A 14163-nucleotide genomic window follows, 5' to 3' on the forward strand; every position below is an offset into this window, starting at 1 on the left:
GTGGGAGCGGAATTACAAGTCTTATTTTAAGTATTGAAGCGTAAAGTAGAGTATCGTAGTGGGAGCGGAATTACAAGTCTAATTTTGATTAGATTGAAAATGTTCAGTGCAGAAGAATAATGAAAAACAGATAAAAAGCAAAAGCCTTAATAAAACAAATTCATGAATACGTTCAGTTCGAAATGCCAAAAAATGTATTCAAAACTGAAAACGAAATACTAAGATTTATAGTATTTGAAGTACATGTATAAATCATTGAAAATGAACAAACTCAGACTCTAAAAGAGCAATACATGTAGTGTCTGTATTAACAATGACTTTGGCATTGATTGGCGGAAATCTTAGAGTAAAAATAAGAAAATACAAAATCGAACGGTATAGAAATGGAAAACTTTAAATAGGAGTCTAGTCATAAAAGAAGTAGAATATATCGCGAACGAATCACAGTTACAAAAATCAGTAACAACATAGGACTGAAAGGTATATTTGGTGGTCAAACATATTAGACAGGAACATCAAGAACAGATTATCGAACTGCGTTAAATCTCAAATATGTTAAGGTCGAATCAACCATGTTCAAAACTGGAGAAATCCGGGTTGCAGATGTTAACTGATGGTCTAAGGAGGAATAAAATGGTGTTCCATTGGGTCCTAGTCCCGACAATAATTGTATTGTATATCAGCATTAAGATTTTCAAGGTGTTAAATAACTTGGGCCACTAGTCCCGACAATGATGTTGAATATCAATGTTAAGATTTTCTTGGTGTACCATTGGGTTCTAGTCAATTATATTGTACACCGATGTTAAGTATTTCTTGGTGTTCCAGTGGGTCCTAGTCCTGACAATAACGGTGTTAGTATATCAATGTTAAGATAGCTTTGGTGTCCAATTGGGTCCTAATGAATGATATTGTATATCAGTGTTAAGATTGTATTGTTTTCCAGAGGGTCCTAGTCCTAAAAATGATATTTTATATCAATATTAAGTATGTATTTGTGTTCCAGTGGGTCCTAGTCCTGAAAATGATATTTTATATCAATATTAAGTATGTATTTGTAATCCAGTGGGTCCTAGTCCTGACAACGATTTTGTACATCAGTGTTAAGTAAGTATTTGTGTTCCAGTGGGTCCTCGTTCTGAAAATGATGTTGTATATCAATATTAAGTATTTCTTTGTGTTCCAGTGGGTCCTCGTTCTGAAAATGATGTTGTATATCAGTGTTAAGTAAGTATTTGTGTTCCAGTGGGTCCTCGTTCTGTAAATGATGTTGTATATCAATATTAAGTATTTCTTTGTGTTCCAGTGGGTACTAGTCCTGACAATGATGTTGTATATCAGTGTTAAGTATTTCTTAGTGTTCCAGTGGGCACTAGTCCTGACAATGATATTGTACATCAGTGTTAAGTATTTCTTAGTGTTCCAGTGGGCACTAGTCCTGACAATGATGTTGTTTATCAGTGTTAAGTATTTCTTAGTGTTCCAGTGGGCACTAGTCCTGACAATGATGTTGTATATCAATGTTAAGTATTTCTTAGTGTTCCAGTGGGTCCTAGTCCTGACAATGATGTTGTATATCAGTGTTAAGTATTTCTTAGTGTTCCAGTGGGCACTAGTCCTGACAATGATGTTGTATATCAGTGTTAAGTATTTCTTAGTGTTCCAGTGGGTCCGAGTCCTGTCAATGATGTTGTACATCAATGTTAAGTATTTCTTAGTGTTCCAGTGGGCACTAGTCCTGACAATGATATTGTATATCAGTGTTAAATATTTCTTAGTGTTCCAGTGGGTCACTAGTCCTGACAATGATATTGTATATCAGTGTTAAGTATTTCTTAGTGTTCCAGTGGGTCCTAGTCCTGACAATGATATTGTATATCAGTGTTAAGTATTTCTTAGTGTTCCAGTGGGCACTAGTCCTGACAATGATGTTGTATATCAGTGTTAAGTATTTCTTAGTGTTCCAGTGGGTCCTAGTCCTGACAATGATGTTGTATATCAGTGTTAAGTATTTCTTAGTGTTCCAGTGGGTCCTCGTCCTGACAATGATGTTGTATATCAGTGTTAAGTATTTCTTAGTGTTCCAGTGGGCACTAGTCCTGACAATGATATTTTATATCAGTGTTAAGTATTTTCTTAGTGTTTCAGTGGGCACTAGTCCTGAAACAATGATATTGTACATCAGTGTTAAGTATTTCTTTAGTGTTCCAGTGGGTCCGAGTCCTGACAATGATGTTGTATATCAGTGTTAAGTATTTCTTAGTGTTCCAGTGGGCACTAGTCCTGACAATGATGTTGTCATCAGTGTTAAGTATTTCTTAGTGTTCCAGTGGGTCCGAGTCCTGACAATGATGTTGTATATCAGTGTTAAGTATTTCTTTGTGTTCCAGTGGGTACTAGTCCTGACAATGATGTTGTATATCAGTGTTAAGTATTTCTTAGTGTTCCAGTGGGCACTAGTCCTGACAATGATATTGTATATCAGTGTTAAGTATTTCTTAGTGTTCCAGTGGGCACTAGTCCTGACAATGATGTTGTATATCAGTGTTAAGTATTTCTTAGTGTTCCAGTGGGTCCTAGTCCTGACAATGATGTTGTATATCAGTGTTAAGTATTTCTTAGTGTTCCAGTGGGTCCTCGTCCTGACAATGATGTTGTATATCAGTGTTAAGTATTTCTTAGTGTTCCAGTGGGTCCGAGTCCTGACAATGATGTTGTATATTAGTGTTAAGTATTTCTTAGTGTTCCAGTGGGTCCTCGTCCTGACAATGATGTTGTATATCAGTGTTAAGTATTTCTTAGTGTTCCAGTGGGTCCTCGTCCTGACAATGATGTTGTATATCAGTGTTAAGTATTTCTTAGTGTTCCAGTGGGTCCTCGTCCTGACAATGATGTTGTATATCAGTGTTAAGTATTTCTTGTGTTCCAGTGGGTCCTGTCCTGACAATGATGTTGTTATCAGTTAAGTATTTCTTAGTGTTCCAGTGGGACTAGTCCTGACAATGATGTTGTATATCAGTGTTAAGTATTTCTTAGTGTTCCAGTGGGCACTAGTCCTGACAATGATGTTGTATATCAGTGTTAAGTATTTCTTAGTGTTCCAGTGGGCACTAGTCCTGACAATGATGTTGTATATCAGTGTTTAAGTATTTCTTAGTGTTCCAGTGGGCACTAGTCCTGACAATGTAATCATGTTGTATTTCTTAGTGTTCCAGTGGGCCGTCCTGACAATGATGTTGTATATCAGTGTTAAGTATTTCTTAGTGTTCCAGTGGGCACTAGTCCTGACAATGATGTTGTATATCAGTGTTAAGTATTTCTTAGTGTTCCAGTGGGCACTAGTCCTGACAATGATGTTGTATATCAGTGTTAAGTATTTCTTAGTGTTCCAGTGGGTCCGAGTCCTGACAATGATGTTGTATATCAGTGTTAAGTATTTCTTTGTGTTCCAGTGGGTACTAGTCCTGACAATGATGTTGTATATCAGTGTTAAGTATTTCTTAGTGTTCCAGTGGGTCCTCGTCCTGACAATGATGTTGTATATCAGTGTTAAGTATTTCTTAGTGTTCCAGTGGGTCCGAGTCCTGACAATGATATTGTATATCAGTGTTAAGTATTTCTTAGTGTTCCAGTGGGTCTAGTCCTGACAATGATGTTGTATATCAGTGTTAAGTATTTCTTAGTGTTCCAGTGGGTACTATCCTGACAAATGATGTTGTATATCAGTGTTTAAGTATTTCTTAGTGTTCCAGTGGGCACTAGTCCTGACAATGATGTTGTATATCAGTGTTAAGTATTTCTTTGTGTTCCAGTGGGTCCTCGTCCTGACAATGATGTTGTATATCAGTGTTAAGTATTTCTTTGTGTTCCAGTGGGTCCTAGTCCTGACAATGATGTTGTATATCAGTGTTAAGTATTTCTTAGTGTTCCAGTGGGTCCTCGTCCTGACAATGATGTTGTATATCAGTGTTAAGTATTTCTTTGTGTTCCAGTGGGTCCTAGTCCTTACAATGATGTTGTATATCAGTGTTAAGTATTTCTTAGTGTTCCAGTGGGTCCTAGTCCTGACAATGATGTTGTATATCAGTGTTAAGTATTTCTTAGTGTTCCAGTGGGCACTAGTCCTGACAATGATGTTGTATATCAGTGTTAAGTATTTCTTAGTGTTCCAGTGGGCACTAGTCCTGACAATGATGTTGTATATCAGTGTTAAGTATTTCTTAGTGTTGTTCCAGTCGTGGGTCACAGTCCTGACAATGATGTTGTATATCAGTGTTAAGTATTTCTTAGTGTTCCAGTGTTCCAAGTTGTCAGTGGTCTTGTGTTCCAGTCCTGACAATGATGTTGTATATCAGTGTTAAGTATTTCTTTGTGTTCCAGTGGGTCCTAGTCCTGACAATGATGTTGTATATCAGTGTTAAGTATTTCTTAGTGTTCCAGTGGGTACTAGTCCTGACAATGATGTTGTATATCAGTGTTAAGTATTTCTTAGTGTTCCAGTGGGTACTAGTCCTGACAATGATGTTGTATATCAGTGTTAAGTATTTCTTAGTGTTCCAGTGGGCACTAGTCCTGACAATGATGTTGTATATCAGTGTTAAGTATTTCTTAGTGTTCCAGTGGGTCCTCGTCCTGACAATGATGTTGTATATCAGTGTTAAGTATTTCTTTGTGTTCCAGTGGGTCCGAGTCCTGACAATGATGTTGTATATCAGTGTTAAGTATTTCTTAGTGTTCCAGTGGGCACTAGTCCTGACAATGATGTTGTATATCAGTGTTAAGTATTTCTTAGTGTTCCAGTGGGGCACTAGTCCTGACAATGATGTTGTATATCAGTGTTAAGTATTTCTTAGTGTTCCAGTGGGTCCTCGTCCTGACAATGATGTTGTATATCAGTGTTAAGTATTTCTTTGTGTTCCAGTGGGTCCGAGTCCTGACAATGATGTTGTATATCAGTGTTAAGTATTTCTTAGTGTTCCAGTGGGCACTAGTCCTGACAATGATGTTGTATATCAGTGTTAAGTATTTCTTAGTGTTCCAGTGGGTACTAGTCCTGACAATGATGTTGTATATCAGTGTTAAGTATTTCTTAGTGTTCCAGTGGGTACTAGTCCTGACAATGATGTTGTATATCAGTGTTAAGTATTTCTTTGTGTTCCAGTGGGTCCTAGTCCTGACAATGATGTTGTATATCAGTGTTAAGTATTTCTTTGTGTTCCAGTGGGTCCTAGTCCTGACAATGATGTTGTATATCAGTGTTAAGTATTTCTTTGTGTTCCAGTGGGTACTAGTCCTGACAATGATGTTGTATATCAGTGTTAAGTATTTCTTTGTGTTCCAGTGGGTACTAGTCCTGACAATGATGTTGTTATCAGTGTTAAGTATTTCGTGTTAGTGGGACTAGTCCTGACAATGATGTTGTATATCAGTGTTAAGTATTCTTTGTGTTTCAGTGGGTACTAGTCCTGACAATGATGATGTTGTATATCATGATGTTTATCAGTAAGTACTTCTTTGTGTTCCAGTGGATCCTAGTCCTGACAATGATATTTTATATCTATGATTGATTTTCGCGGTATTCCATTGGGTCCTAGTCCTAACAATGGTATTATATATTAACTTTTTCCTGGGTTTCAAATGATATATAAGTTGCACAGCAAAATAGAACCTATATGCCGAAGCACAGTTCAGAATGAGAAAACAGCTTTAAGATGAAGCATATCGAAGCAAGGATATAGCTGTCAAAAGCATGGCAATGTTGATTACTTGAGGTCACAATGTACTATAGCGAATATGTAACGGGTCATTAACTTGTAACACGTAATTATCTTGATAACTTCAGCATTCAATATATAGTTGACAAAAACACCCAAAAAAACAATAGTCCTTTGGAAATTGCAAGTTACGTTTACTACACCTTATCAAGTTACGGAGATAATGATGTATGACATATTAATATATTTGCCCTATAGTTGTTGTGTAAGCAAAGTGCATTTACACTGGTTCCATTATTTAGTCAAAGACCGTTCTATACTTCACACATGAAAGCATAATACATTGTACAGTTGACAAATATACTCACGTTGTATCCGCAGTATTTCGATCACAAACTTGTTTACGTTTTAGACGTCACAATAAACTTTGATTATAAGTCTCGAACTTCATACCGTGTGCACCGTCACTATAAGCGTAACAACAAGAGAGAACCTATGTACTATATGGAACGGTGGTGTTATTTGAGGCCACAATGCACTACATTGGAGAAAGCGAATATGTAACGGGTCATTAATCATGTAAAAAGTCATTATCTTAGCTTAATATTCATAAAAACAATTCCGTGGTGTTATAGTCAATAAACTGCGTCACTGACTAGGGACGCTATATACATTTTTTATGTAGAATTACCAGAGAAGCTATTGGAAATCTATAGTTCTTTTCGAATAGTGACATTGCATTATCAAAAACCTTTGAGGTTTACTGTGATTATGAAGTCTGTTTTTCTATCAGTTTAAAATTTGATTTTATAATACAAACTCATGCATACAATGTTATGACTTTTCATTTTTAAAATGTGTAAAGCTAGTGTGATATGGAATTGTACTGAATATCTTCTCATTATGTATAATGAGAAGATATTCAGCAAAATTTGCAGTAAAAATATAGTCCAGTAAAAATACGAAAAATAAAGGCCTAACCTCCAAATAATTGCAACAGAATTTGTTTTCTGCTTTTTGGGTTAGAGGATCTTAGAATTTTACCATGGAAAAAGTCGCCAAAAATCATATGTTCGGAAAGTCGTTTTTTCAACATCCGAAAAATAAGAAAATATATAGAAAGTACACTTTTGACCACTTTTAAAGTACAATATCTGCTATTTTTGCAATACTTGAAATATGAAATCGAGTATATAGTAAGACAAACTTTAGGTACAAATAAGTTGAAATGATACAATAATTTCAGTCAATCCAAGAAATAAAGAAGGATGAAAACGGCTCAAAACCTTTTGAATTTAGCTAGCATTACCGTTTTTGTTGTTTTTAGATGCAAACACTTATAAAATCTTACCCTGAACTATATCAGTTTATGTTTAATGCCTTAAAGAATTACATTTTCTCTGATATTAATGCATGATCGATAATGCATTAGCTAGAAAAAAAAACTAAATATTAACATGTCAAGTTGACTGTTCGTGCCAATTTGAAGTGTTTTTATACTTAGATTATTGGCAAAAAACCTATTTTGGTAGTTAATATTTCGGAAAATAAAAAAGCAAATGGTTCCAAATATGTTATATCTTTTTTTCTATATTTTTTACTTGTTATTTTTATCATTTGTTGTAAAAACGGTTTAAATATGGACATCTTATTTAGAAGTAAAAACTTCCCATCACGTTATTTGGCTGAATACCAAAATATGTCTAAGTCCATAAATCTGCAATACAAAAATCTTAATTTTTCGAATATGCTTTATTCGTTTGTCATAAAATTTTGCCAGTAAATAAATCAGAACTGTGGTGATTTTCAGCTATAAAATTGAACTTGAACTTTTATTTTATTCCTTTATCTCATTGAAAATTATATAACCCCCATCCAGTTCCATTATGTAAAAATGAAAAACTGACCTATGCAAATATTTGATCAAAAAGAAACTTCAATCTCACTTTATAAAGAGTGCTCCATTATGGTGGTAATATCTGCCAAAGGATTTTGCAATCTGATTAGTCACAAAATAGATATTCACATTTTTGACTTTTCAACTTAAGGACTTAGCCGATTAGAGAAGTTTAGTCAAATTGTCACTAAATGAGGATTTGATCGACCTCACGTCTTTTATTTTTGGGGATATCTTGATATAGTAGTCTCTTTTAGGTGAGTATAGCCTACATAGAATCTGAATTAATAACTATCTAAACACTTGAGACAGTACTAACTGAATAATTCTTGAATGAAAAAGACATATTATTCAATTTGAACTTCAAAATGTCCTTGGAAAAGGCCAAAAGACCAACTTTGAGATACCATATTATCTCAGGTAGTGAAAGTAAAATGTTTTACTTTTAAAGTCTTTAATCAACAAGTTTTATTTAAAAAGATTCCACCAAAATGAGTATCAATGGTATTGTTGATAATAACAATTTTTTTATCTTAACAATCCAACAAAAGCATATTTGGTTGTTGCAAGGACATAATTATGCAATTTTCATGCTGTCATACTTTTTTCCTGTGTTGATTTCAACTTATGTTTTTGGCAATCTGTGATGTCCTTAAAACGTTCTAGTATCTCATGATAACCATGTAAGTTTATATTTGGCTTCAAAGTTGGCAAATTATGCAAATATCCCTATTTTTCTGATTTTTTGGGGGGTCACGAAAAACACTTTCCCAAGATTTTTATTTGTGGCGACTTTTTTTCTTGTATAAAACAAAGTCCGATCTGTATAAAAAAACAAAGAAAATTTTATGTTGCAATTATTTTGGAGTAACACCCTATCTTTACTGGACTAATAGTACCAAAATTCGGGTAGCAAGTCACTCAGCAATTTTTCTTTTACAAGATAATTTACTTTTATTAAATAAACTCATGAGAGGATACAATAATAATTGAACACGTGTAAACTTTTCAATTCTGTCGACATATTTAGTAGGCATCGTCATTGGCTCAATGATAATGCATTGACTCTTATCTTTCTAGTAGCTTGCATTATACATGCGAGGTGTGGGGCTCATAGGAGGTGTTGAAACAAAGTTACTCTGTAAGAGGATTCTACAAGTTGTAACGCGATGGTATATTTTGAATTTAGCCGGTATCCATTTGAATGTCTAAGGAAATGTAGAATAATTAAGTATTGGCTACATACGTGGTCTCAAATATTCTTTTACATTTTAGTAATAGCATTATACTGCTTTAAGAGATTGACTATACGTTAAATCTGGTCTTTTTTCTATCGGTTTCGTGTTCAATAAAGCAAAGATTAGTTGGTCAGGGTCATTCGAGAGGTCATTTTGAATACTTATCAAAATGTACCTTATGCATTTTTCTGTATTAGCACATTTTAAATCATTTTGATATGCAATTCTACTTGGCCAAATATATATATCTCCTAAATATAGAATAGTTCTATCTAAATTTCGTCTATCCGCTCACTTTTGTTCCAGTTGCAATTTAGGTGTTGAACATGAATATCACTTTATCTAAATCTGTAGAAAGTATCATACTATATGAAAAAAATAGGTAAAAATCTTTTTATTGGCGTAACATATCTATAAATGCAGAAGTTAATACAATTTTTATTTCATAAATTAGCAAACATATATGAGACCATGGAAATCCTATCGTTATTTCAATGTAGCTATACTAGTATTGTGTCGCGATCTGAGCTCTGAGTTGTGTGTATCGTTCGTAGGTCCTTGTTTGAGGGCAACTGAAATATATCTTTGGTATGACAGTGTTATTGGTATTTATATTGTGAATGTGAAATGAAGACAATGTAATTTGCACAACTGCTGAACGAATTATATTAGAATGCTATATATATTTGTTAATGCTAAAGATGTTCTACTGCCGCAGAGCATAGAACGATACTCATCTTTTGAACAATAATTGGTGTTTAAGTATTATAGTGTACAAATAAGTTTAATTAACACAAAAAAATGCTAAAAAAAGATATTTTATCTTGAAGTAACATAAGAAGCTCAAACTTTCAAATGGTGATGATATTGTGTAAAGTAAGTAACATTAGATATTGTAACTGAAGGAAAATACTAAATTCGTACGCTCCTAATTTTATTGAGAAAATCTTTAATTATTGAATGTTGACTGAATTATTTGTAATTAATGGCGGGTGATCATTTTCCTTAATTTGATATTACACTGATTAACCTCATCAAACTGTTATATTTGTATTTTATTCCCCTAAGGAACTTCCGTATCCGGCACGACATTAAAATCTGACGTAGAAAAGTTTCTCCTCTCTTTGGTACAGGATGGAATGTAAACAAAACCATTTCCTTTCCGTACCACAAGAAATATCAATTTTATAAATTCAATAAATATATGAGATGTCATTTTTAACAAGAGCTGTTTGAGAGCAGCAAAGCTCGCCTCTGGGCTTTGATTTAATGCAGGTTCCTTGTAATTTACCAGTATTATAAAATATAGTTATGTTCTTATATAACTTAATTTTCAGACCATTGAGCTTCTTGAAATTATCAAAATTCATCACTCCCCCCCCTCCTTTAAGTGATTGTCCATACCCATCACAACTATCATAATTCAAAATCGTCTTAGAAATCAATGTCAGTTTTGACGGACAACAGTATTACAACTCTTGCACCATACCTTAACCTGGCTATTTCGGCCCATTGGGGCTTTTGTAATTCTCAAAATCCAGCATTTGGCTCCTTCAAATTATTGTTCACACCCATATCAACAATTACAATCCAAAAGGTTGTAGAAATCAATGTAAATTGCTACAGATAACAATTTTTCAACACTTACACTAAAACCTCAACACTTACACTAAAACCTCAACACTTACACTAAAACCTAGTTTGAGCAAGGTACCTGTAGTTAGAAACAAAATTAAGAAGGTTTGAATGATTTTGGAGTTCAGTTAACCTAACAAGAGATCCCAGAGGTATCTTTGCGCCAATCAAAGATTGATCCATGTCTGACAAATGAAAGAGGGATCTTTTCTCTGCTTTTCGAACTTAAACTTCCTTTATCTGCTTTACAAACTTAAAAACTTCTTTTCTCTGGTTTTCAAACTTTAAATTATCAAAATCCAAGATGGTTACCTGGCGGTCATCTTGTTTACCGATCGGTCCCAAAACGCAATATGGGCAACTAGGGCCCTAAGGGAACCTAATATGAAATTTACAACGATTCCTTCAGTACATTCTGAGAAATAGCGGCGGTAACAAACTTTAACTATCAATATCCAAGACGGCTGCCTGACGGCCATCTTGTTAACTCATTGGTCCCAAAATGAAATATGCAAAACTGGGGCCCTATGGGGAACCTACATATGAAATTTGAAAGTGATCCTTTCAGTACTTTCTGAGAAATAGCGGTAACAAACAGCAACTATCAAAATCCAAGATGGCTGCCTAGTGGCCAACTTATTTACCGATCTATCCAAAAATCCACACGAGACTCTTAGGGCCCCTAGGGAACCTTTGAAAATTTGAGACAAATCCCTCTGTGCTTTCTGAGAAAAACTAGTAACAAACATCAACTGGCGGCCATATTTTTTTCGATCTGTCTGAACATCAGCATGACACTCCTAGGGCCCTAGGGGAATCTACATGTGAAATTTGAGATTGATTCTTTCAAAATTTTCTGAGAAATAGCTGTAACAAACATCAATTGCAAAATTCCAAGATGGCTGCCTGGCGCCCATATTGTTTTTCCGATCAGTTGCAAAATCAGCATGACACTCCGAATGCCTAAGGAGAACCTACAAATGAAATTTGAGACACATCCCATCAGTCCTTTTTGAGAAATAGCGGTAACAAACATCAACTGTCAAAATCCATGAAGGCTGTCTGGCAGGCATATTGTTTTTATGATCAGTCTCAAAATCTGCATGATGTTCCTAGGGCTATATAAGGAAACCTACACATGAAATTTGAGACAGAGTCCTTCAGTACTTTCTGAGAAATAGTGGTAACAAACATCAACTGTCAAAATTCAAGATGCCTGCCCGGCAGCCATCTTGATTTTCCGATCAGTGTCAAAATCTGCATTACACTCCTAGAGCTTTAGGGAGGGGAACCAACATGTTTAATTTGAGAAAGATCTCTTCAGTACTTTCTGAGAAATAGCGGTAACTAGCATTGTTTACATCTGATGATGGTTGGCTAAAAATAAGCGTTTAAAATATCAAATAGCGAGTGTGACTACCACAAGTGAGTTCGATTGAAAAAGCGAAAGAAAATGATATGAAACGTTTAAACATTTAAACCATCATATAATCCATAATTGTCATAAAGAACATCACACATTCATCTTCTGTGTAAACATATAACGTTTATTTGAAGCATAATGAGACATACAATATATGACATAAAACGATTCCATATCTGTAAGTATACCTGAAAATATGACGGATTTCGGGCAGATCAAACAGTGAGTGTAATGTACAGAAACAATTACTTTTCTGGTAAGTGGAGGAAACATCATGATACAAAACAACATTGAGCACTCATTAAAAGGAAAAGAAAGTCACTACTACCAAGATACAAGATAAATAAGAAAGCAATATGTCACCTGTCTAGATAAATAACTGAAAGCACATCATGATCTGTAGCACTTAACTGTGAGTACTGATGGCATAAAATTAAACAAAAGAGGATGAAGAATATCTACACGAATTCCCACATGGAACCTTGTCAATTCTTGTCACTTTTTTTTTCAAAAACAGGATTTAAAATTATACCGAGTATATAGGACTAATTTCTTATCAATATGTACAACAAACAAATGAAAAATGTTAACTACATAATATATAAAACAAGCATCCATTGCATTTAGGTCATGAAGTAACATTAACAGTTATTTTCTAGTTTACAAATTAATAATTTTGTCTACAGAATGTACAGTCAAACCTGTCTACAAACACCACCCAATGGACCAAACTGGTTTTTATAGCGAAGAAGGCTTGATATATACCAAGGTCATAAAATTGAGTTGAAAGTGGCCATATTGGCACAATGCAAAAGTGGTCTTACTCAGCAGGTGGAATTATACACCGTCGATAAGACAGTTTGACTCAGCAGGTGGAATTATACACCGTCGATAAGACAGTTTGAGTGTACTTTGGTAATCAAAGAGGTTGGTAAAGCCAATAGTCTATAATGTCATCACAGAATGTGTATCATTCATGATCACTGATTTTAGAATTATGCAAACATCATATCATTATCATATAACGCAGTCTTAATAATTTGAAGACACATTTATTTGTTACTAGTAATTAGTCATTCAAACATGATCCTAATATATTACATCCAACCAATGGGTCTATGCATTTTTCACACTTGAAATAAAAGGCACTAATGTGAACATGTGTTTTCTAACGACTTCAGCGTATACTGTGTGGAATTATCTTACTGTAAAGATAAAACATTAGTGTAGTCATCATAGTTCGAGGCATTGTATGGATGATGTGGAATATAGAGCACAAATGAACATTAAAACTATGATGTATGAAACGGAATGTATGCCAATATACATTACAACGAAACATCAATTCACAGATTAAATATATACATGTATGTACAATAACTAAAAACCAATCTTGGGCAATTTAAAAAAAAACCCAAAAAACCTATAAATCTCCATATTACATTATATTATTGTGTATGTTACGATGTTTGCTCCGATATTGATCTCCGTCTTTGCATATTAAGTTAGCTCCCTTGAGGGCAGGTATCGATTGTTACGTCATTATTTTGTGAGCGCAATTCAATTTGTTTCCTCCGAAACGTATGACGTTACGCTCGCAAACACATGACGTCACAATCAATACCTACCCGCAAGGGGAGATAACTCTGTAATATGCAAATACGGAATAGTTATATGTGCGCTTGCGAACACTCGGCATGGCTGCAATACATGTATATTACCTCTGCCGATCGGAGACATCAAGAAAAAAACACATGAACTTTTATCAAAGAAATTTGTCATACCATGGAAGCATTACTTATTTCTGATAAAAGATTATAGAAATCCTCCTTATTACAAATAAATGTGAATAGACTATTAAATAATAAATGTCATTTTTGGTTTCCTTCAAGCAATACCAGGTGAAAAATAATATCAAGAAAATAAATTATTACTCGCGTAACACGAGAGTCCCCTGGTCAGCTGACTTCGTTGACGATGGGGACATGACGTAATGTTTCAAAACTGTCTCTATGTTCTTTTCTGCTAACATCATTGGAGTAACAGATATATGGTGTTATAATTGTCATCATTGCACACTACAGATACCAGTTCATGGTTAACTAGATTATAATTGTGTTATATAAAAACATGTAAATCTACCCAGATTAATAGTATCAGATATTTCATAAATTAACATCATATGACTTTATGACTCTATATATGACTCTATATCTGTCCCAAAGGATGACACATTACTGAATGGTACCTTTACCT

Source organism: Argopecten irradians, chromosome 11 (assembly GCF_041381155.1).
Source record: "Argopecten irradians isolate NY chromosome 11, Ai_NY, whole genome shotgun sequence".
NCBI classification, from domain to species: domain Eukaryota; kingdom Metazoa; phylum Mollusca; class Bivalvia; order Pectinida; family Pectinidae; genus Argopecten; species Argopecten irradians.